We start from the raw sequence: 26,836 nt of genomic DNA, 5'->3' as shown, positions 1-26,836 counted from the left end.
AAGGAATATAAACGTCTCAAAAATGAAATCGACAGGAAGTGCAAAATGGCTAAGCAGGGATGGCTAGAGGACAAATGTAAGGATGTAGAGGCTTGTCTCACTAGGGGTAAGATAGATACTGCCTACAGGAAAATTAAAGAGACCTTTGGAGAGAAGAGAACCACTTGTATGAATATCAAGAGCTCAGATGGCAACCCAGTTCTAAGCAAAGAAGGGAAAGCAGAAAGGTGGAAGGAGTATATAGAGGGTTTATACAAGGGCGATGTACTTGAGGACAATATTATGGAAATGGAAGAGGATGTAGATGAAGATGAAATGGGAAATAAGATACTGCGTGAAGAGTTTGACAGAGCACTGAAAGACCTGAGTCAAAACAAGGCCCCGGGAGTAGACAACATTCCATTAGAACTACTGATGGCCTCAGGAGAGCCAGTCATGACAAAACTCTACCATCTGGTGAGCACGATGTATGAGACAGGCGAAATACCCTCAGACTTTAAGAAGAATATAATAATTCCAATCCCAAAGAAAGCAGGTGTTGACAGGTGTGAAAGTTACCGAACTATCAGTTTAATAAGTCACAGCTGCAAAATACTAACGCGAATTCTTTACAGACGAATGGAAAAAGTAGTAGAAGCCGACCTCGGGGAAGATCAGTTTGGATTCCGTAGAAATGTTGGAACACGTGAGGCAATACTGACCTTAAGACTTATCTTAGAAGAAAGATTAAGAAAAGGCAAACCTACGTTTCTAGCATTTGTAGACTTAGAGAAAGCTTTTGATAATGTTGACTGGAATACTCTCTTTCAAATTCTGAAGGTGGCAGGGGTAAAATACAGGGAGCGAAAGGCTATTTACAATTTGTACAGAAACCAGATGGCAGTTATAAGAGTCGAGGGGCATGAAAGGGAAGCAGTGGTTGGGAAAGGAGTGAGACAGGGTTGTAGCCTCTCCCCGATGTTATTCAATCTGTATATTGATCAAGCAGTAAAGGAAACAAAAGAAAAATTCGGAGTAGGTATTAAAATTCATGGAGAAGAAGTAAAAACTTTGAGGTTCGCCGATGACCTTGTAATTCTGTCAGAGACAGCAAAGGACTTGGAAGAGCAGTTGAACGGAATGGACAGTGTCTTGAAAGGAGGATATAAGATGAACATCAACAAAAGCAAAACGAGGATAATGGAATGTAGTCGAATTAAGTCGGGTGATGCTGAGGGAATTAGATTAGGAAATGAGACACTTAAGGTAGTAAAGGAGTTTTGCTATTTAGGGAGTAAAATAACCGATGATGGTCGAAGTAGAGAGGATATAAAATGTAGACTGGCAATGGCAAGGAAAGCGTTTCTCAAGAAGAGAAATTTGTTAACATCGAATATAGATTTAGGTGTCAGGAAGTCGTTTCTGAAAGTATTTGTATGGAGTGTAGCCATGTATGGAAGTGAGACATGGACGATAACTAGTTTGGACAAGAAGAGAATAGAAGCTTTCGAAATGTGGTGCTACAGAAGAATGCTGAAGATAAGGTGGGTAGATCACGTAACTAATGAGGAGGTATTGAATAGGATTGGGGAGAAGAGAAGTTTGTGGCACAACTTGACCAGAAGAGGGGATCGGTTGGTAGGACATGTTCTGAGGCATCAAGGGATCACCAATTTAGCATTGGAGGGCAGCGTGGAGGGTAAAAATCGTAGAGGGAGACCAAGAGATCAATACACTAAGCAGATTCAGAAGGATGTAGGTTGCAGTAGGTACTGGGAGATGAAGAAGCTTGCACAGGATAGAGTAGCATGGAGAGCTGCATCAAACCAGTCTCAGGACTGAAGACCACAACAACAACAACAACAACATTATAAGACACTGTAAAGACAATACACGGAATTAATACAAAAATACAACGTTTCTTACGTAGGTTTACATAAATTATTTCCAGAATGAGATTTTCACTCTGCAGCGGAGTGAGCGCTGATATGAAACTCCCTGACTGATTAAAACTGTGTGCCGAACTCGGAACCTTTGCCTTTCGCAGGCAAGTGCTCTACCAACTGAGCTACCCAAGCACGACTCACGCCTGATCCTCACAGCTTTACTTCTGCCAGTACCTCGTCTCCTACCTTCCAAACTTCACAGAAGCTCTCCTGTGAACCTTTCAGAACTAGCACTCCTGAAAGAAAGGATTTTGCGGAGACATGGCTTACCCACAGCTTGGGGGATGTTTCCGGAATGAGATTTCTCTCTGCAGCGGAGTGTGCACTGATATGAAACTCCCTGGCAGATTAAAACTGTGTTCTGGACGGAGACTCGAACTCGGGAAATTTGCCTTTCGCGGGCAAGTGCTCTACCATCTGAGCTACGCAAGCACGACTCACGCCCCGTCCTCACAGCTTCAGGTCCCGTGTTCGAGTCTCGGTCCGGCACACAGTTTTAATCTGCCAGGAAGTTACATAAATTATTTTAGTTTTGGGGCTTACATTTGTTTACACATAAAAAGAAACGTTTCAGCTCCACAGTCCAATCGAGGTTTGTCTTCCTTCTGTTATTTTTAGTTCATTCATTTATTATTGACCTTAACAGAAATTTATAGTTACACCAGTTTGTAATTTCCTCAGATTGTCTGATGATGCCTAGAACAGGTGGATCGCCCCACACGTGAAGATTAAAAAACCTCTTGTGCAGCCAAGGCTATTTTTTCTGTATCTAAAGATCTATCACCAGTGCCACGCGGTAGTTATGGAGTGGAGTGATTTTAATTGTCTGTGAGATATGTTGATTAAAATTCCATCCTTACGCGAGCTTATTTTCAATACAGATTACGCTCTTTCCTGCCAATGAAATATGATCTGATTACATGATGGAGAACAAATTAAAATTTAAAACAGATCTGAACATAAAAAGTTTTTGATGTTGCTGAGTAACAGTCATACACTATGTTGTTAAGGATTCTCGTGTCCGTCGACCGTCGTAATTTAATTTATTATTTACTGGTAATGTTTATTGTTGCCGTCTCACGTGGTGGGCCTTAATCAAAATGATACTTCATGTTGATTTTGATTTACAATTAAACGCTTTTGTGAAGTTCCCCTTTTTTCAACAATATTGAACTTCAGTGGAATTTTCAAATGTCTCTTCCTTATAAATACTGTTTTTTAGGTCTATTCTTATTATTTCGCTGAGGACACTATTGTATCACACCGCCATATGACAGTTTTATTGTTTATTTAAGTACAACTTGGGTTTCGGCCTTTTATGCCATTTCAAGTACTTGTTAAAAGCAAAAACTGCATACGGTAAAACCACGAAAAATTTCAAAATATGTTAAATGTTTTAAATAATGAATGTAAACTGATGTATAATAAAGAATTATGTACTTACATTTTATGTCTTCAGCAGATATTGCAGAACACTTAACATTTTGTCAAGCTCAAAGTTGGCCATAAATTTAAAAATGTTTGGCTCACCATCTCGTAACATCTCGTAACAGAGCAGTAAATAGTTGTGGGAGCAAGGCTTATGTTGGTAAAAAAAAAGGTGAGTACATGTCCTTAAAACGCAATAATAGTGAAATCAAAGTGTTTGAGAAAGTGTTATAAACATATGACTATCAATGTTACGTATCTTCAGAGTATATCTTCGCAATAAACATGTACATCAGATCGCCAACAACTGTAAATGAACTTACATTAAGATGGATGAGGAACTAAAGTCTAAAAGGAACAAAACTAAATAAAACTGATAGTGAATCACATATGAAAACATAGTACGTGTCACTGATAATACAAAATACGAAAGTTAACAATAGGAGTTAAAAACGCGGGGGGCGGGGTAAATGGATGCTGGCTGAAGAGGTATGGCAGAGATACAGGAATATACATCGTTAAATTATGACCTACAAAATTAAGAAAATTAAGCCAGTTAACAGTGTAATTAAGAGACAGAGATGGATTTGAAATCACATAAGGGGGGGGCGAAATGTCAGAAGACAATAGCGAGATGGAAAAGTGGGAAAAGCAATATATGTGGAGGTGAGTATATGTATATGAGTGCATATTCGATTAAATATTGAAGCAGGAAAAATCAAAACAAGAGTGAGGAGGTGGAAGAAAATTAGGGTGGTGGATAGGGGAGTGGGGGGCAAGAAACTTCAACAGCCTACTCATCAGCAAGTGGTTGGAGGCTCAAAGTGGGGAAGGGGTTGGGTGACAAGAAACTATGATAGATAACGACAAACAAAGCACTGTGGAACGGGGAGAGGGCGCGGGTGGGTAGGGGACGGTAGTAATCCATTATGTTACGTTGGTGCAGTAATGCTGGCAGGTCTTACTGCATGTAATTTTGATTTTATCAAATACTTGAAAACGGCATAAAAGGCCGTAATCTGGGTTTACTTAAATAAATAATAAAACAGTGAAAAGGCGGTGTGTTCCTTAAAAAAGATCTAAAAATGGTCATCGCTGACCGAAACCGGTAGTCTACAGACAAAATATTTTTGTTATCGTAAACGGAAATAAACGACACTTATTCTAAATTACTTGAAGGCGGATCGAGACTTCGCATTGCTGCTGACACCTTACCACAGGCAACAGGATCTAAAACCACAGTCAAAGAGAAAAACTGAGTCGTACAGTACGGTTTTCAGTGATGAATATTGTTCTGTCTGTGGCCATCAGAGACGTCAGCGTGTCCGTAGATGACCTGGTGAAAGGTCATAGGAAGTAACCATTCTCTCATACCTCTCCGCAGCTGGAATCAAGGATTGGGATGCTACTGGATATGGCTACAGGGCCGTTCGGAAATTGTTGAAGGTAGGCTGAAATGATCACTAGTATGTGACAAGAATGTTGTTCTCTCCATCAAGATTAGGGTACCAAATTGCATATTCCAGCAAGATAATGTCAGACCTCACATTGCATTCCTCGCCAGAGACGCTTTGAGTAATCTGCAGGTCTTTCGCTGGTGTGCCCGGTCTCCAGATTTTTCAGTCGTAGAGCATGTCTTGAGGGCGATTGGAAGTTAATGTCGTCATAGCAGCCTCCAGTCATAAACCTTCATCAACTGAAAAAAATTTGTGTCTCTGGCACGGCAACAAATTCCTCAAGATAACATTTCGAGGCGGTGGAAAAACAGACGTAAAGACATTCGGCGATGACTACTTCAAGTGTAAAACAAAGATCAGTGGAATCTCTGATATACAATTTCTACTCGTTTCGTTGTACACTACTGGCCATTAAAATTGCTACACCACGATGATGATGTGCTATAGACGCGAAATTTAACTGACAGGAAGAAGATGCTGTGATATGCAAATGATTAGCTTTTCAGAGCATTCACACAAGGTTGGCGCCAGTGGCGACACGTACAACGTGCAGACATGAGGAAAGTTTCCAACCGATTTCTCGTACACAAACAGCAGGTGACCAGCGTTGCTTGGTGAAACGTTGTTGTGATGCCTCGTGTTAGGAGGAGAAATGAGTACCATCACGTTTCCGACTTTGATAAAAGTCGGATTGTAGCCTATCGCGATTGCGGTTTATCGTATCGCGACAGTGCTGCTCGCGTTGGTCGAGATCCAATGACTGTTAGCAGAATATGGAATCGGTGGGTTCAGGAGGGTAATACGGAACGCCGTGCTGGATCCCAACGACCTCGTATCACTAGCAGTCGAGATGACAGGCATCTTATCCGCATGGCTGTAACGGATCGTGCAGCCACGTCTCGATCCCTGAGTCAACAGATGGGGACGTTTGCAAAGCAACAGCCCTCTGCACGGACACTTCGACGACGTTTGCAGCAGCATGGACTATCAGTTCGGAGACCATGGATGCGGTTACCTTTGACGCTCCATCACAGACAGGAGCGCCTGCGATGCTGTACTCAACGACGAACCTGGGTGCACGAATGGCAAAACGTCATTTTTCGGGTGAATCCAGGTCGAATCCGTGTTTGGCGACATCGCGGTGAACGCACATTGGAAACGTGTATTCGTCATCGCCATACTGGCGTATCATCCGGCATGATGGTATGGGGTGCCATTGGTTACACGTCTCGGTCACCTCTTGTTCGCATTGACGGCACTTTGAACAGTGGACGTTACATTTCAGATGTGTTACGACCCGTGGCTCTACCCTTCATTCGATCCATGCGAAACCCTGCATTTCAGCAGGATAATGCCCGACCACATGTTGCAGGTCCTGTACGGGCCTTTCTGGATACAGAAAATGTTCGACTGCTGTCCTGGCCAGCACATTCTCCAGATCTCTCACCAGCTGAAAACGTCTGGTCAATGGTAGCCGAGCAACTGGCTCGTCACAATACGCCAGTCACTACTCTTGATGAACTGTGGTATCGTGTTGAAGCTACATGGGCAGATGTACCTGTACACGCCATCCAAGTTCTGTTTGACACAATGGCCAGGCGTATCAAGGCCGTTATTACGGCCAGAGGTGGTTGCTCTGGGTACTGATTTCTCAGGATATATGCACCCAAACTGCGTGAAAATATAATCACATGTCAGTTATAGTATTATATATTTGTTCATTGAATACCCGTTTATCATCTGTATTTCTTCTTGGTGTAGCAATTTTAATGGACAGTAGTGTAGCTACAATTTTTGAAATGCTATGTAAACGTGCAGTGAATCTGAGAAGATGCGAAATTTAATAACGTATTGTGTTGAGCCAAATTACATTAATTTGATGATGGACGAGAAATTACACGAAATAGTAATTTTTCCGATTAAGTGGATGATCCAACACCCACATTTCTACTTCTTCCAGTCAATAAACAGCTACGTATTACTTTGCGTAATCACCTGGTTCTCACAGAGGCACTGATTTTTGTATATGTTAAATACGGAAGACATAGGGGATCCAGTATTAGAGTCTAACAGGGTTTTAGAAGAATTGAAATCATATAAAGCAGAAGGCTACATAACATTCCTTAGGAAATTCTAAAATCATTGGCACAAGTGGCAGTCAAACAACTGTTTAGATTGGTTTGTACAATCTTTTAGTCTGGAGATATAACACCAGATCTCCAGGAATAATATCATCTATACAATCTAAAAGACAGGAAGGGCAGATAACTTGAAACTATCGCACGACCAGTGTAATTGTTCACGCATCGTACCTGCTGACAAGAAAAATCTACAGAAGAATGGATAAGAAAATTAAGGATACATTAGATGATAATCAGTTTGGCTGTCATCTCGACTGCTAGTGATACGAGGTCGTTGGGATCCAGCACGGCGTTCCGTATTACCCTCCTGAACCCACCGATTCCATATTCTGCTAACAGTCATTGGATCTCGACCAACGCGAGCAGCAATGTCGCGATACGATAAACCGCAATCGCGATAGGCTGAACCAAGGAATGAATAAAAAGTCGCCAGACCAGTTGTTGACCTAGAAAAAATGTTGTGTAAAAAGCAGAAATGAATTAGTGACAAACTAACATCAAAATTGGGGACTACGATGTACAGGAAGTGAAGGAATTCTGCTATCTTGGAAGCACAATAACACATAACGAGCGAAGTAAAGAGAGGATAAAAAACAGAATAATACAAGCAAAGGGGGCACTCCTAGCCAAAAGAAGTCAACTACTATCGAACATAGGACTTAATTCAACGAAAAAAATTCTTAGAATGTAGTCTGGCACTCAGAATTGTATGGTAGTGAATCATGGACAGTGGGAAACAGAAGAGAATCGAAGCGTTTGACATGTGGTGCTGCACAAGGGTGTTGAACATTAAGCGGACTGGTAAGGGATTAGTTTCTCTGCAGAATCGGCGAAGTGAGAAACGTGTGGGAAACATTAACAAGAAGTGACAATTTGGCAGGACATATGTTGAGATATCAAGGATAAACTACCATGGTGCTTCAAAAAGCTCCGAGCGCTTCTAGGCGCTTCAGTCGGGAACCGCGCTGCTGCTACGGTCGCAGGTTCGAATCCTGCCTCGGGCATGGATGTATGTGATGTGGTTAGTTAGTTAGGGGACTGATGACCTCAGATGTTAAGTCCTATAGTGCTTAGAGTCCTTTTTTTTTTTCAAAAATCTGCAGGTGATAAAAACTGTGGTAGAAGACAGAGACTGGAACATAACAACAAAATACTGAGAACGCTGAGGACAAGTGCTGCTCTACGGTGAAGAAGACGGCACAAGAGAGGAATTCGTGACGGGCCGTAAGAAACCAATCAGAGCGGTAATACAATTTTTTGGAACTTTTTCTCAGGAAAACAGCCATCTCTTATACGCTGAAGAGCCAAAGAAACTGGCACACTAGCCTAATATCTTGTAGGGCCCCCGTGAGCACGCAGAAGTGCCGCAACACGACGTAGCGTGGACTCGACTAACATCTGAAGTAGTGGCGGAGGGAACTGACACTATGAATCCTGGAGGGCTGTCCATAAATCCGTAAGAGTACAAATGGGTGGAGATCTCTTCTGAACAGGACGTTGCGAGGCATCCCAGATATGCTCAATAATGTTCATGTCTCGGGAGTTTGGTGGCCAGCGGAAGTGTTTAAACTCAGAGCCACTCTGTAGCATTGTCCTGCTGGAATTGCCCAAATCTGTCGGAATGCACAATGGGCATGAAAGGGGCCAGGTGATCAGACAGGATGTTTACGTACATGTCACCTGTCAGAGTGGTATCTAGACGTATCAGGCGTCCCATATCATTCCAACTGCACATGACCCACACCATTACAGAGCCTCAACAGGGCTTTAACAGTCCCATCCTGAAATGCAGGATCCATGAGGTTGTTTCCATACCCGCAAAAGGTCCATCCGCTCGATACACTTTGAAACGATATTCGTCCTACCAGGCAACATGTTTCCAGTCATCAACAATCCACTGCCAGTGATGACGGGTCGAGGCGAGGCGTAAGCTTTGTGTCATGTAGTCATCAAGGGTACACGAGTGGGCCGGCTCGGAAAGCCCATATCGATGATGTTTCGTTGAATGGTTCGCAAGCTGACACTTTTTGATGGCCCAGCATTGAAATCTGCAGCAATTTGCGGAAGGGTTGCACTTCTGTCGCGTTGAACGATTCTCTTCAGTCGTCATTGGTCCTGTTGTTGCAGGATCTTTTTCCGGCCGCAGCGCTGTTGGAGATCTGATGTTTTACCGGATTCATGATATTCACTGTACACTCGTGAAATGGTCGTACTTGAAAACCGGCATTTCATCGCTACGTCAGAGATGCTGCGTCCCATCGCTCGTGCGCTGGCTATAACACCACGTTGATAACCTGCCATTGTAGCAGCAGTAACCGGTGTAACAAGTGCGCGAGACACTTGTTATCTTATATAGGCGCCGTATTCTGCCTCTTTACGTATCTCTGTATTTGAATATGCATGCCTATACCAGTTTCTTTGACGCTTCAGTGTATTATAACTTATTTAGTAAACTCAGTGGACAAAAAACACGTTAGAAGTTCACTAGTAAGACTTATACGTGTACAATGTTGCGCAATGCTGCAGCTTTAAGAGTAATGGAAGTAGAGTATCTGTTGGTAGTGTGATAACAGAACAGCCGAAGTATTGTAGGGAATCAATTCACTGACGTCAATCCTAATCGCTTTGTGTCTGACATGACACGATTACTCGCATTTTTCAGGAAAATTAGTTTGTGCAGCAACTAGAGGACCATCTGTTCACTACACGGACACTACACGGCTCGTAAAAACGCTACCGAATGATGTGTGACACAGTTCTACATGAAGCGTTTTATTGCACAGAGCGAATTTACAGAGATTTAACGCCGTTACAACGCCAAGAAAGAACTGCTAGTCTCCGCTGTTTATCTCCTAAGATCCTGTCCCTGAGACGTCAGATAGGTTTCGACGTCTTGAAGCTCTCGATGTTCGCACAGAGCCCCCCCACGGGGAGTGTGGGACGTCGACAGCGAGTGATGGGCGAGATCGCCTGATCGCCTGATCGGCTGTGCCGTGGCTGGTGCGTGAGCAAGACGAGGTCCTACCGTTTCGCGTTGGGGCGTGTGTCTGATGGCTGCCGTATTATGGTTCTGAACACGTCTGGGAATCAGCGATCATAAAGCGGTTACAGCAGCGGTAATTTCATCCGTAAATAGAAATATTAAAAAAGGTAGGAAGATTTTTCTGTTTAGCAAAAGTGACAAAAAGCAGATTTCAGAGTACTTGACGGCTCAACACAAAAGTTTTATCTCAAGTACAGATAGTGATGAGGATCAGTGGACAAAGTTCAAAACCATCGTACAACATGCATTAGATGAGTATGTGACAAGCAAGATAGTAAGAGATGGAAAAGAGCCACCTTGGTACAACAACCGAGTTAGAAAACTGCTACGGAAGCAAAGGGAACTTCACAGCAAACATAAACACAGCCAAAGCCTTGCGGACAAACAAAAATTACAAGAAAGGGATAGAGAAACAATTAAAATCGCTCAAAATAGGAAAGGCCGCTGGACCTGATGGGATACTAGTTCGATTTTACACAGAGAACGCGAAATAACTTGCCCCCACCTTCTTGCAGCGGTGTACCGTAGGTCTCTAGCGGAGCGTAGCGTTCCAAAAGATTGGAAAAGGGCACATGTTGTTCCCGTTTTCAAGAAGGGACGTCGAACAGATGTGCAGAACTATAGCCCACATCTCGTGGTCGTGCGGTAGCGTTCTCGCTTCCCACGCCCGGGTTCCCGGGTTCGATTCCCGGCGGGGTCAGGGATTTTCTCTGCCTCGTGATGGCTGGGTGTTGTGTGCTGTCCTTAGGTTAGTTAGGTTTAAGTAGTTCTAAGTTCTAGGGGACTGATGACCATAGATGTTAAGTCCCATAGTGCTCAGAGCCATTTGAACCATTTTTTGCAGAACTATAGACCTAATCTCTAACGTCGATCAGTTGTATAATTTTGCAACACGTATTATGCTCGAGTATAATGACTTTTCTGGAGACTAGAAATCTACTCTGTAGGAATCAGCATGGGTTTCGAAATAGACGATCGTGTGAAACACAGCTCGCGCTATTCGTCCACGAGACTCAGAGGGCCATAGACACGGATTCCCAGGTAGATGCCGTGTTTCTTGACTTCCGCAAGGCGTTCGATACAGTTCCCCACAGTCGTTTAATGAACGAAGTATGAGCATATGGACTATCAGACCAATTGCGTGATTGGATTGAAGACTTCCTAGATAACGCAGCATGTCATTCTCAATGGAGAGAAGTCTTCCGAAGTAAGAGTGATTTCAGGTGTGCCGCAGGGGAGTGTCGTAGGACCGTTGCTAATTCACAATATATATAAATAACCTTGTGGATAGCATCGGAAGTTCACTGAGGCTTTTTGCAGATGATGCTGAGGTTGTAACAATGGAAAATTGTACTGAAATGCAGGAGGATTTGCAACGAATTGACGCATGGTGCAGGGAATGGCAACTGAATCTCAATGTAGGCAAGAGTAATGTACTGCGAATACATAGAAAGAAAGATACTTTATCATTTAGCTACAATATAGCAGGTCAGCAACTGGAAGCAGTTAATTCCACAGGGTAGAGTAGCAGGGAGAGCTGCATCAAACCAGTCTCAGGACTGAAGACAACAACAACAACAAGGCATTAGGAATGATTTAAAATTGAATGACTATATAAAATGAATCGTCGGTACAGCAGATGCCAGACTGAGATTCATTGGAAGAATCGTAAGGAAATGCAGTCCGAAAACAAAGGAAGTAGGTTACAGTACACTTGTTCGCTCACTGCTCGAGTACTGCTCACCGGTGTGGGATCCGTACCAGATAGGGTTAATAGAAGAGATAGAAAAGGTCCAACGGAGAGCAGCGCGCTTCGTCACAGGATCATTTAGTAATCGCGAAAGCGTTACGGAGATGATAGATAAACTCCAGTGGAAGACCCTGCAAGAGAGACGCTCAGTAGCTCGGTACGGTCTTTTGTTGAAGTCTCGAGAACATATTTTCACCGAGGAGTCAAGCAGTATATTGCTTCCTTCTACGTATATCTCGCGAAGAGACCATGAGGATAAAATCAGAGAGATTAGAGCCCACAGAGAGGCATACGGACAGTCTTTCTTTCCACGAACAATACGAGACTGGAATAGAAGGGAGAAACGATAGAGGTACTCAAGGTACCCTTCGCCACACACCGTCTGGCTTGTGAAGTATGGATGTAGATGTAGATGTAGATGAGGGCACCAGCGTACGTCGACATTCGCTGTCCGCCGCGGAAGGACGAGGGGCATATTGGCGAATGGCGTGATATTGCGCCAGTAGCTGAGGCGGTCGTCTGACGCGGTGGTGACGCGATTCAGAGGTAATCTCCGGTGCAGGTGACTGCGACGGTACCTCGGCGTGCGGTTGACAACGTGGTGCCGGCACCAGAGGCGAGGCTCTTGGAATCGGCGTAGTCTCTCCATCTTTGCTGAAATCAGGTGGTCCGATATCCGTGAGGGGCGTAGTGTCGTCGTCCTCCAGAACCCAAACAGGTTTGAGAGTCGCGAGTGGCACTGCTGCTGACATGCTGCACGTTTGTTTACTGTGGGACAGCCCTTTGTGAGTCCCTATGTATTCTGGCTGGAGAACTGGACATATGGTGTCATTACGTATCATTACGAACTCACACTGTTGAAGGTCGTTATGAATTTGGTCTTTTGGTTGCATGTGTCGTGATGGTGACGGCACGTACATGTGCTGGATAAGTGTGTGAACTCGGTCCACTACTGCTGGCAAAGTGAGCTGTGTCGATCGTAGGCAGTGCAACGTCTGTGAGAGCAAGAGTACTTCGCCATATAGGATCTCGGCAAGTGGTACATGGATGCCATCTTTGTGTGCCGACTGAGGAGCACCCATCGCAGTGCCTTGGGCCAGGACACACTGTGGCACGTCAGAGTCGCCTTCATAGTCCTGTGCCACCTCTCGACCAGAAAGTTGACTGTTATAGCCACTATGTATTATTATGCCTCATCCACATAAGGGAAAACCTAGACACCTACAACAAGAGGCATAACATCCATAAACATAATACCTGCAGCAAAGAAGACATAAATCTACCAACCTGCCGACTGTCCAAAACAAGAGTTTTCCAGCTATCACCGTGAGGATGTTCAACAAACTACCTGTTGAATTGCAGACCCTGCCGCTGGACAACTTCAAGAAGCAAATTGCTGAAGGCCTAAAACAATGCCCACTATACTCGGTCCAAGAATTCTTTGTCTGTGAAGAAAGCAAATGGACACAGTGAACATGACATAGTCTACATACATCACCTGTATAAAGTTTAGAAGTTGTTCTGTAATTCATTATATTGTAAATCACTTGACTGTAACTTTGACGCAGTCTGTCCAGCCTTGGCTGGTGAACGACGAAGGCCTGGTATTCATGTCACATCAAGGTCACCAGTGAAGGAAGTCGGATACAGATAGGCACAGAATACACTATACAGAGCCAGTATAAGGAGTAATAACGATTTCACACACGTGTACACAGACCAATTGGACATGACATAGGCACAGTGTGCATTCTACAGTCAGAGTGAGTCCACACAGTCGTTCCCGTTGATGAGCGATGTTGGTGTTCCCAAAGAACTTCTTCCCCCCTCCACCACACCCTCATCCCCCTTCGTGTAGAGCATGGTTGTGAGAGAGACTGCGCTGACGACTCGTCTTTTTCGCACAGATGGGCCCGACCAACCATGCTTCGGTTGGAGTAGAAACTGGACATTGCTAGACCATTTCTCGTAGGTGCGATTCTCTTCTGACCAACAGTGTCTTGCCTGGGACATGAACTGGATGTCGCTGGACTGTTTCTCGCAAGTGTCATTCTCCTCTGACCAACCACGTCATGGCTGGGGTAGGAACCAGGCATGGCTGGACCGTTTCATGTAGGTTTGATTCTTGTAACTTCTGTTGACCATCCACATCGACTATCGTCTTGTGCCCAACTGTGACCACTAAGGAACTTGGCGAACAATTCCATAATGGCAGTTTTCGACAGACATGCTGCCCCAGACACATTCTTCAGTCTCTGATGGATATGTACCAGTGTTTGTCCTTCAGCGGCTAAGAAGAGAATAAAGGCACGTTGGTCTTGTTTGGACGCCCTCAGTAATAAGTCGCCTTAGTCCACGTTCCTGCATTTACTGGACGCATGCCGGAAAGATACGAATGTTGAACTAATCCCTTGCCTACTTGTCGGTGCTTACATTCACACATCGGTGTCGCGCTATATTGCATTATGCAGCAGCAACTGCCTCAAACGGAAATATCTTGATCGCCCCTTATACAGGGTGTTACAAAAAGGTACGGCCAAACTTTCAGGAAACATTCCTCGCACACAAAGAAAGAAAATATGTTATGTGGACATGTATCCGGAAACGCTTACTTTCCATGTTAGAGCTCATTTTATTACTTCTCTTCAAATCACATTAATCATGGAATGGAAACACACAGTAACAGAACGTACCAGCGTGACTTCAAACACTTCGTTACAGGAAATGTTCAAAATGTCCTCCGTTAGCGAGGATACATGCATCCACTCTCCGTCGCATGGAATCCCTTATGCGCTGATGCAGCCCTGGAGAATGGCGTATTGTATCACAGCCGTCCACAATACGAGCACGAAGAGTCTCTACATTTAGTACCGGGGCTGCGTAGACAAGAGCTTTCAAATGCCCCCATAAATGAAAGTCAAGAGGGTTGAGGTCAGGAGAGCGTGGAGGCCATGGAATTGATCCGCCTCTACCAATCCATCGGTCACCGAATCTGTTGTTGAGAAGCGTACGAACACTTCGACTGAAATGTGCAGGAGCTCCATTGTGCATGAACCACATGTTGTGTCGTACTTGTAAAGGCACATATTCTAGCAGCACAGGTAGAGTATCCCGTATGAAATCATGATAACGTGCTCCATTGAGAGTAGGTGGACGAAACTAAAATGAGCTCTAACATGGAAATTAAGCGTTTCCGGACACATGTCCACATAACATCTTTTCTTTATTTGTGTGTGAGAAATGTTTCCTGAAAGTTTGGCCGTACCTTTTTGTAACACCCTGTATATCACAGACGCCATTTTGAATATTATTACGCTATCTGTTGCAGGCAACGGAAATTTTACATATGCATTCGGAAAAGTTCATACAATTCATACCTAATGTTTCATTTTCGTAACATTGTTGTAGGATGACATAAATAAAATGTCAGGCATTACCTTCTGGGCAACCCTCGCGTACTTTACGTTTTTACACATAACCCACTACTCCTTTTTTCGTTACTTGTACTCCATGTCTCTTGGGGTTGACACTTTCAATGTTGCAACGCCATTCAGAACGAACCTGCTTCATTTCAGGGTGCAGTCACATCGTTATCAGGTCGTTCTTTATGATCCTGCTCCATATATTCGGTGGGTGTCCGAGAATTCTTTTGAGAGCTTTTACGCTAAGTGCTGTTCTTGTCATACGGTTTGGTTCACGGCACATGTCACGCCCCTACCAGCGTAAGCGATTCTCTTGCTTTGTGTGCCACCTTAAACGTGTCACTTATGTGATCGTTTCTCACTCTGCCTTTCACGGTCACTTCTCCAGATCAGCGTATAGTCTTTGTCTCTGTAAGCTGTAACTTCTGATTTGGGCATGGCCTAGCTTTCTGAACAGTACATTACAAATGGTCTTACCGCTGGTCTGTGAACCGTAAAATTAATACTGGTTCACCAAAGGCTATAAATCTCAATCAATATACAAAATGTAAAGTGGAAGTAGGTGCCAAGGAATAACTGGTGAAATTCCGCACCATTTTCAATAACACTCTTTATTCAAATTTGGTGCAAGACTTTACGATATTTAAAAAAAAGACCAACAATCATTTAACAAATAAGTCACAATTTACGACAAGAAAGGACTTTTAAATTATTATAAATTAAAATTATTATAAATTATTATAAATTAAATTATTATAAAAAATTTCATGCCAGTAAAAGGCGAGTACAGGCAAGTAATTTAACATACACAAAGCGACGCTGTGTAATATTTCAAGCTCAGCTAAATTACAGGTGAACTTCACTCCGTTCATTAAATGGCGCAGAATCTATCTGCAACATATAAAGACAATCCTGTTTACAAAAGTTCTCAATATAGAAAAACCAAAAAGCTTGAGTCATGCACACGGGGGACACTCACAGTTAATAACATTAACATTTCCAAAATATATAAAATAACAAATTTTACTTATTTCTGCCAGTTAACTTACGGCAAACACACACGTTCGCCAGGTAGGGCTTGCAAACTTTTACAACATTCTCCTTCAAGGCAACAATTTCTACCCGTAAAGAAATAGCAAACTTTTGCATAGCAAGAGAACACATTAATAACCAACTACCGGTATAAAACACATAAGCACGTAGAGTAAAAGCCTAAAAAGGTACTGAATTGGAAAAACACTCAACAGTTTTTGCTGACTACAAACAATATAAAAAAATCCACTGCGGTGTACATTAACAACCTTGCTTGATTATAGCCAAATATACATAAACACAAATTTACGTTAGTTACAGCTTCCAGATGAGCAGGAATTCGTTATGCAATTGACTAGTTCTTACCAAGAGGCAAAATGAATTTTTCTTCTTTCTTAGAGTACCTTTTACGCGTGAGTCTAGTAATACTAATTATTGCAGCGAGAGAATGGATCAGGTGTTAGTGCCTTGCATTGTAAACAGTGCAGTCATTGATGCCTTAGACTTTCACAGACATGGCAGAGGCTAACAGTCGAATAAACCCGTAGGTAAACTGGGAGGGGAAAGAAGCAATACGAACCATAGATTTACTCTGACTGCCCCCCTTTCGTCCTCAAAAGGGGACAAACGGACCACCCTTTCTAATATTACCACCTTCCCGCGGGTGGGCAGACGAGAATGAATGGCGGGAAACCCCCAAAAAATACGGCTGGTATAATTAACAAGAATAATTAAGTTGCATTCAGTTAAACTTCATAAAATCTGTTAACAATCAATACTCAACTTCTGGTGCGTTACGGCTCCCAGCACTGAACCAACGCAGCACCTCCAAATGCTCTGCCGAGCGGCCCGCTGCCAGCCGTTTCAACGGACGCAGGAAGGCGCGCCGATTTTCAGAACCTCCTCGCCGGCCGACAGCATACGGCCGAACTGCAGATTAGGCCCCTTGCGGACCCACGCTCAGGTAGATTCCTTTCGCGACGAGCAGTTAACGCCCCATACCACGGAGCTGCTGCTCGCGTCGCTTACGCTGATACCGCGGCCTGCGTGCTGTCCCTCCAGCACCGGCAGAGAAGTCGCTTCTTGATGCGCCGACTGCCAACTCTTCACGAGAGCCCACACAGCCACTTCTAAAACCCACGCGAACAACCCACTTTTCCCCTTTCCCGCTAGAGGGAGACAAAGGCGCCACCGCCAGAAAACGGAGGGCGACTGCTTCACGTTTACGCGCTGCGGCGCGCTTTTCCAAGCTTACTATGGCTCAACCTCCTCCCCTCAAACTAAAACAGGCGCCCGAACTCGAAGACACTTCAGTAGGACTTAACCTGGCTCAAATGGACTCGGTATTCCCACCCTGTCTGATCATGTCTCGCTAACAGGTTAACCGGCCCCAACACACGGAGCACCGTGCATGGACCTACGTATAAAACGGGGTGTAAACTTCCCTACTCGGCCTCCAACCCTTCCTCGACCCTGAAAATTCTTAATATAGACCTGATCACCCGGTTTTCCTTGATAGGGTCGCCTATTGCGGTTGTATTGCACGGCCTGGCGACCATGAGCAGCCGCTATATTGCGACGTGCCCGATTCCAGTTCCTTCTAATCAACCCCGGGGTTACCCACTCAGGAAGCAAATCTTGGACGTGCCATAAATTAGACAAAGGCGAATAGATAGGATACCAAATAAGAGAGAAGCCGGAGTAGTCTTCAGTGCCTCGTGGACCGCAGTGTTAAACGCAAAATTAATCCAGGGCAAATTAGCATCCCACCTACTCGGTTTAACTTGATGGTACATTATTAGAGCTGATTTTAAATTGCGATTCACGCGTTCAGAAAAGGACCCCTGAGGACAATACGGTGTTGTGTTTATATGCTTAATGCCACTCTCGAAACAAAAAGCTTTAAACTTATTCGACACAAAGGCAGGGGCATTATCACTGACCAAGCTCTTAGGAGGCCCGAAGACAGAAAAGATGTTAGTAAGGTGAGAGATCGTCACGTTGGTAGTAACACTTCTACTGGGAATAAGCCAAGTAAATCGAGAAAAGACATCAATTACCACCAAAATATACATATTTCCTCTACTGGAACGTGGCAACGGACCCACATAATCAATATAAAGACGATCCGTCGCAAAATTTTCACGTTCCGAAGATAATAGACCTTGCTGTAGAGAGCATTGCTAGGTTTCGCGGCCAGACACAAATGACAACCGGCTACTAATTTCTTAATATCACACTCAAGATGAGGCCAGGTCACATACTGCTTAATTTTCTGAATCGTTTTATATGTGCCTAAGTGACTTCCCACCGAAGAGCAATGACAATACTGGAATATTGGCTGGATTAATATTTGTGGCAGACAAATTCGAATGTGGCGCTCTCGACCCACTGCCTTACACAGAATACCTTTCCTCAAGTTGTAACATCCGATTACCTCACCCGACCTAATCCGTTGTTTGATGGAACCCAATTCAACATCCTGTTCCTGGTTTTCTTCAAGATTACTAAATAGTTGCTGGTCGGGTTGGCCGAGCGGTTCTAGGCGCTACAGTCTGGAACCGCGCGACCGCTACGGTCGCAGGTTCGAATCCTGCCTCTGGCATGGATGTGTGTGATGTCCTTAGGTTGATTAGGTTTAAGTAGTTCAAAGTTCTAGGGGACTGATGACCTCAGACGTTAAGTCCCATAATGCTCAGAGCCATTTGAACCATCTGAACTAAACAGTTGGGGTACTTCCCCCAAAACCAAAAGCTGACCCTGAACTGGACCCTGGTGGTGCTACTCCAAACAATCGGATGGTGGGTCAAACATCCGGCTGAGGGCATCAGCGACCACATTCTCGGAACCCTTGATATGCCTAACCTTAAATTTAAAGGCTGAGATTCTCACGGCCCAACAAGCGATCCGATCGGTCTTGCGTGGCCTAGCCAAGACCCAACTCAAGGCTTGGATATCAGTCTCCAGCAGAAAAGGTTTATGTTCAAGGTAAAACCTGAATTTATCTAATGCAAAGAGAACCGCCAAGGCCTCACATTCGTAAACTGAGTATTTCGCCTCAGCGTCATTCAAACGGCGCGAGGCATAGGCCAAAGATTGCCTCTGGCCCTGCCATTCTTGTAACAAAACGGCTGACACTCCCGCACCTGACGCGTCCGTCTGAACCACAACGGGCTTATCAAAATTGGGCACCCCAAGCACCGGTGGATTAGCAATCGCCGTTTTGATCTGTTCGAAACCCGCCTGTTGAGTGGGACCCCAAGTAAACTTAACCCCCTTTTTAAAAGAGTTGATTCAAAGCGGCAGCTAAGGCCGCAAAATTCGGAACGAACCGCCTAAAATAATTCACCATTCCAATGACCTTAGCGACTCCCCGCTTATCAGTCGGGGGTGGAAGCGCGCGCAAGGCTTTAGTACGATCTTGATCGATCCGAACTGCATCGCCTGAAACAATATGGCCTAAGAAGGAAATCTGGGGCCTCGCAAGTGTGACCTTAGAGAGTTTAACGGTTAAACCAGCCTGCTGAAGCTCAGAAAATACTTGGTGCAAATGACTCAAATGCTCTTCAAACGATTTATTGTATACCACAAGGTCATTCAGATAATTACAGACAAAGCGTAGTTTAAATTCACCCAGAATACTATCTAGTAAACGAGTCGAAACAGCAGCTCCGGTGGCCAGGCCAAAGGGCACCCGGTTGAATTCAAATAGATTCCAATTGGTGCAAAACGCTGTGATATTTTTACACTCCTCTGTCAACGGGATCATGTAATAAGCCTGATTTAAGTCAAGACCCGTGAACCAAGACGCGCCTGAAAACCAATTGTGTAGATCATGCAATGGGACTGATACCAAAATCACCTTTTCATTTAAACGACGGTAATATACCACCGCCCTAAAATCACTACCTTGACCCTTCGGCACCAAGAATATCGGAGAGGCATACGGAGAAGTCGAGGGACAGATAACCTCTTGATCTAACGTCTTCTGTACCTCTTCCCGCAATATTTTCATCTTAGGTGGTGAGAGACGATATGGGGACTGTCTAACCGAATATCATATTGTAATTTATTCGTTACCCCAAGTTTATCACAAAATAGGCAAGGAGACGCATCCAACAACTCATGGACCTGTTGGCCCTGCCGCAGAGAAAGATGATAGAGATCAATATCATTAACAAGAGTGATTGACAAGGAAGGAGGCGTGGATGTTAACGCCGCTCGAAGTTCACAAAATCCAAACTTCTGATTTGGTGCAGACTTAAAAGAAAACGAGCTGAGTTTTAGAAATGAAATCACAACCCAGCACTATATTTACCGGCAAGCTAGCAACGAGAGCAAAGGTCACTGGCCACGAAAACTGCCCTACGGTAACACTACCCTTAACCTACCCCGCCAGAGGCAACACCTGACCATTGGCCACATGACATCTCCGAAGCGGGATTTTTTCAGGTTTCAGTTTGGTAAGATTGCCAAATTCCAGAAACCAAACCTCATTAAACAAGGAATATGTGCTACCAGTAACTAATAAAGCGCACAGAAGTTCCGGATTCAAGTTAAGACAAATATAAGGTAGTCGTAACCGGGAATCGGCAACTACGGCGCGCCCCTCACTAAACAATAAGTTACTACCGGAAACGTGCCGTCTGCCCTTATGTCATTTACCATTTCTTGCCCCACGTGAAACCGGACAACCCTTAACTAAATGCGTAATAGCACCACATCGAAAACATTTCCTAGGTATGCGCTGATAACTTCTGCTTGGATTGTGTCTTTCCACTTCAAAATTTTCCTTTTCTCGCCCCAACACATTAACACTCTTTAAGTCCTCACTCAACTTTAATGCAGAAGCAGAAGTAACAGTAACAGAGAGTTCTTCCCGTGTCTTCGGGGTAATTTAAAAATAAAATTTATTTTGTCAGCAGCTGCCATCCCTTCAAGGATGACTGTAATTAATAAATTGCAGTAATGGCAGCGCCATCTAGCGGGCCAACCATAGCGCCATCTGGTTTCCCCCTTCAAGCTAGACAAGTTTCGTTCTTTGTAGTTTTTTCGTTTGACGCTTATTTCCTGAGATACTTGGCACAGCCACGATCAATGGACCACCATATATATATATATATATATATATATATATATATATATATATATATATATATATATATATATATATATGAGGGAGACGAAGATATATATATATATATATATATACATATATAAGAGGGAGACGAAGGATTTTGTGGTGTAAGAGAGATAAAGAGTGTATACACACCCTTTTGTGTGCGATTTGTATGTGTGTGTGTGTGTGTGTGTGTGTGTGTGTGTGTGTTGTTCAGGGCGAATTGTAGAATGTTGACTATGGATATGTTAGCTGTCAGAGGGTGGTTGAAGGTTTTGGTTCAGCTGATTTGCGTTTTGTTCTAGATGTTTTGTGGAGGGGTTCATGGACAAGGAGTCGAAAGGGGGTTGGTGGTGTTATTACTATTATTACTCTTTGTTGGACTGTTACTCTAATATTTTATCTATTACTCTAAGCAATGAGTTGTTTATCATATGTACTTGACCATTCAATTTTCTTTCCTGCTTTGGTTTTCTGTATGTAGTAGTTTCCTTGCAGAGTTAGGAGGTGTTTTTTGTTGTTGATTCTAATCATTTTCATGCCTTTTTCCCTAGAGGTTAGTTTGTGGTTGTGTTCTGTTAGGCGTTCTGCAAATGCCGAGTGATTTGTCCCATGCCTCCAGCATGTGTGTACTCTTCGTATCTAACATCTAATGTTCTTCCAATTTGTCCTATATATCTGCCATCACAAGTGTTACTCTGTAATTGATATATGCCTGCCTTCTGGTGCCTGTCTGTATCTTTTGTTAGATTTGAAGCGTATTTTTGGACAGAACTGTCGTGTACGCTATGTTTATGTCCTGTCTTTGAAAATGTTGTTGATTTTATGCGTGAGTTCGTGTTTGTATGGCATTAGAAACCATCTTGCGTTTTCTCTTAAAACTTGTGTACATCGTAGGTAATTGGCCGGTCGCGGTGGCCGAACGGTTCTAGGCACTGCAGTCCGGAACCACGCGGCTGCTACGGTCGCAGGTTCGAATCCTGCCTCGGGCATGGATGTCCTTAGGTTAGTTAGGGGTTAGTTTAGGGGACTGATGACCTCACCTGTTAAGTCCCATAGTGCTTAGATCCATTTGAACCCATCGTAGGTAAATTTGAACATAGCTCGTCCGAGAGTGAACCCTGAGCTTTCTGGAAATTTGGTGTTGCCATTATGCAGCACAACCAGCCACAATATTGCGCAACACTGCGTCAATCGAAGGAAAAAAATAGAGCAGTTGGCAGGTAAGTTCTGAGCGCAATAGGAGCACTAAAAGTAGTAGTAAAAGCAGTACGACCTGTCCTAGTAAGGGTGTAGACCTACTCGCGATTTGTCGATATCGTTCAAACAGGTCTCAGGAACCTAGTTTGCTTTCGTTACTTTGCGTAATAACGTGCGCAAGCGAGGAGTGCGAGATCCTGGTGGAACAGGGGCACTATGTGAGGTGTCAGGGGGCTTAGCGCTTCCACGGCGCTGCTTTCCGGCGTTGCTGGAGGGTAGGGCTGAGTGCGCGGGCGTCCGTTAAGCACATGAGTCCCGACCGCATGGCCAGCCTTGCGCGCGTGTGACCTTGAGATAGTGTCAGCTCATCCTGTGCAAGGCCGCGCCGCGCGGATATATCAGCTGTGCGATCGCTGGGCGCTTCATTCCCACAGACACTGCAGTACCGATAGCACCTTACTCACCGACATCCAGTGTGCCGGCGTCCGTAACAGGTTGGTTTTACTCACACTGATATTCCGCTTTGTTGTTGTTGCAGTCTTCTACTTCTACATCTATGGTCTGCAAAGCACCGTGACGTGCATGGCAGAGGCTACATTCAACCGTAGCAGTTATTTAGAGATGGGTCGAACTCGTTCATTCCCGTGAACTACTTCATTCATTTCCGTGAAGCGTTCAAATGAAGCAGTTCATTCATGAAGTACGGAAGCCTGGCGAAGTTGCCCAGTTCGCCGCTCAGCTGCGGGTACGCTCGCTTCGCCTCGCTCGTACAATAAAGCTTCGTAATACTTCCTAATTTTACCAACAGATGGCCGAACTATGCAGTAACGTGCACGCAACGTTTTGCGCTCTTATAGCGTTTGAGTTAAATATAGCATGGTCAAAGGGGACAAAGGAAAGATAAACAGAGAAGCCTGTCACATATAAAGAAAGTATTACATTTAATTTTGCTCGACATTTTCTCAGGAAGCGCCCAAGAAAGTCTCTATCTGCCAAATGAAACATTATTTGTTGTATTCATGGACTGAAAACTAGGACTACCAACGAAATGCAGTCCAATTTTATGTTCCTTTTAAAATTTAATCCAAAATAGAATGAGTATGTTTACCACTGTCATAAAGTCTATATACCTACGTTAAGTAATTATTCAGAAGTTTTCCTGTAGATTTTATTTTGGTTGAGAATAATAACCCTCCAGATTCAAAACGTAAACTGTCACCTGTAGTCATTGGTACGATTTCAGGTAAAATCCCTCTTTCAGTGTTATTAACAAACAGCCAGCCTCTTCGTTTGTATCTTTAATATTCATTTGTCTGATAGCGCTGCCAACGGTAGGCTACCCGTAGACGCGCCGATGTAGTGGGAGAGGGAGAGGGAGAGGGGAAGAGAGTGAGTGAACTAGAAAAAAGTGAGGAGTGTGCTACCTGTGAAGAGTTTGAAGTACCAGTTCATTGAAAATGAGTGGTTAGTTCACACTTCACTGGAATGAAGCGTTCATTTGAACGACTCACTCACGAGCTCCCCATCACTACTTCATTCCCACAGATACTGCAGTACCGATAGCACCTTACTCACCGACATCCAGTGTGCCGGCGTCCGTAACAGGTTGGATTCACTCATATTGATATTCCGCTTTGTTGTTGTTGCAGTCTTCTACTTCTACATCTATGGTCTGCAAAGCACCGTGACGTGCATGGCAGAGGGTACATTCAACTGTAGCAGTTAGGTTTTCTTCCTGTCCCATTCACTTATGGAGGGCGGGAATAATGATAGTGTGGTGTCACCGCCAGACACCACACTTGCTAGGTGGTAGCCTTTAAATCGACAGCGGTCCGTTAGTATACGTCGGACCCGCATGTCGCCACTATCAGTGATTGCAGGCCGAGCGCCGCCACACGGTAGGTCTAGTCTAGAGAGACTTCCTAGCACTCGCCCCAGTTGTACAGCCGACTTTGCTAGCGATGGTTCACTGTCTACATATGCTCTCATTTGCCGAGACGACAGTTTAGCATAGCCTTCAGCTACGTCATTTGCTACGACCTAGCAAGGCGCCATATTCAGTTACTATTCTGAACATATAATATTGTGAATCATGTACCATCAAGAGCGACGTTCATCATTAATGGATTCAAGTTAAGTATGAAACTAATTACGTCCGCTTTCTGAATTCTCATTCCTTGTCATGTTCCAGACCTCACGTCAGTATAGTTCTTCCCTCCTCACGCCAGCCTGCGTGAGCTAAAACGCGTGCATTTCGGCCTCCTCTAGTAACACGGTGTTGGCTCTTCTGCCAACACTACAGATGGTTTGCATGCCTCTGTGCTGCATGAGCGATGTGTAGAGGATTGCAGTACGTCCCGAGAGTAATCATTTAAAGCCAATTCTTGAAACTTAGGGCAGACTTTGGTTCAAATGGCTCTGAGCACTATGCGACTTAACTTCTGAGGTCATCAGTCGCCTAGAACTTAGAACTAATTAAACCTAACTAATCTAAGGACACCACACACATCCATGCCCGAGGCAGGATTCGAACCTGCGACCGTAGCGGTCACGCGGTTCCAGACTGAAGCGCCTAGAACCGCACGGCCACACTCCGGCTAGGGCAGACTTTCTCAGGGTGGTTTACATCTGTCTTCGAGGGTCTGCCAGTTCAGTTCCTTCATCTACATCTACGTGATTAGTCTGCTGTTCACAATAAAGTGCCTGGCGTTTCAATGAACCACCTTGAAGCTGTCTCTCTACCGTTCCACTCTCGAATGGCACGCGGGGAAAACGAGCACTTAATTTTTTCTGTGCGAGCCCTGATTTCTCTTGGTTTATCGTGATGATCATTTCTCCCTATGTAGGTGGGTGCCAACAGAATGTTTTCGCAATCGGAGGAGAAAACTGGTGATTGAAATTTCATGATAAGATCCCGTCGCAACGAAAAACGCCTTTGTTTTAATGATTGCCATTCCAATTCACTTATCACGTCTGTGACATTATCTCCCCTATTTCGCGATAATACAAAACGAACTTCCCTTCTTTGTACTTTTTCGATGTCATCCGTCAGTCCCAGCTGATGTGGATCCCACACTGCACAGCAATACTCCAGAATAGGGCGGACAAGCGTGGTGTATGCAGTCTCTTTAGTAGACCTGTTGCACCTTCTAAGTGTTCTACCAATGAATCGCAGTCTTTGGTTTGCTCTACCCAGAATATTATTTATGTGATCGTTCCAGGTTCGAATCCTGCCTCGGGCATGGATGTGTGTGATGTCCTTAGGTTAGTTAGGTTTAAGTAGTTCTAAGTTCTAGAGGACTGATGACTTCAGATGTTAAGTCCCATGGTGCTCAGAGACATTTGAACCATTTTTTGATCGTTCCAATTTAGGTTATTTGTAATTGTAATCCCTAAGTATTTAGTTCAATTTACATCCTTCAGATTTGTGTGACTTGTCGCATAATCGAAGTTTAGCTGATTTCTTTTAGTACTCATGTGAATAACTTCACACTTTTCCTTATTCAGAGTCAATTCCCACTTTTCGCACCATACAGGTATCTTATCTAAACCATTTTGCAAGTCGTTTTGATCATTTGATGACTTTACAAGACGGTAAATGACAGCATCATCTGCAAACAACCTAAGACGGCTACTGAGATTGTCTCCTATGTCGTTAATGTAGATCAGGAACAATAGAGGGCCTATAACACTTCCTTGGGGAACGCCGGATTTTACTACTGTTTTACTCGATGACTTTCCGTCTATTACTACGAACTGTGACCTTTCTGACAGGAAATCAAGAATCCAGTCACACAACTTCAGTGTCTCTGTGACAGTTTCCCACGAATGAAACAAATCTGTAACCATTCGTGCTGCCCTTCTCTGTATACGTTCAATGTCTGCTGTTAATCCTATCTGGTACAGGTCCCACAAACTTAATTTGTGAGCAATCCCTTTTGTAGAATGATTGCACTTCGCCAGTATTCTACCAACAAACCTAACTTTACCACCTGCTTTACCCACGACTGTACCTATGTGACCATTCCATTTCATATCGCTTCAGAGTACTGCACCCAGTATTTGTACGAGTTGGCCGATTCCAACAGTGTCTCATTGACATTATAGTCATAGGAGACTACGTTTTCTCATTTTGTGAAGTGCAAAATTTTACATTTCTGAACATTTAAAGCAAATTTCCAATCTCTGCACCACGTTGAAATCTTATTAACATCTGACTGAATATTCAAGCAGCTTCTCTCAGACAATACTTCGTTATAAACAACTGCATCATCTGCAAAAAGCGTGATTTCATTATTAATATTGTCTGCAAGATCATT

General features: G+C 44.0%; 1 protein-coding gene across 1 annotated transcript in view; it reads left to right on the top strand.

The window, feature by feature from the left end:
• Positions 1 to 22,954: 22,954 nt before the first annotated feature.
• The window catches only part of LOC126106410 (UDP-glucosyltransferase 2-like), a 47,845-nt gene continuing 43,963 nt past the window's right edge, over positions 22,955 to 26,836 (top strand). Inside the window, exon 1 of the mRNA XM_049912687.1 lies at positions 22,955 to 23,011. The gene's annotated coding sequence lies outside the window, so the exon portion shown is untranslated. The remainder of the gene's footprint in view (positions 23,012 to 26,836) is intronic.

Source organism: Schistocerca cancellata, chromosome 10, assembly GCF_023864275.1.
Source record: "Schistocerca cancellata isolate TAMUIC-IGC-003103 chromosome 10, iqSchCanc2.1, whole genome shotgun sequence".
NCBI lineage: Eukaryota > Metazoa > Arthropoda > Insecta > Orthoptera > Acrididae > Schistocerca > Schistocerca cancellata.
Note: the sequence above shows the minus strand (reverse complement) of the source record. Positions and strands in the feature narration are given on the sequence as shown.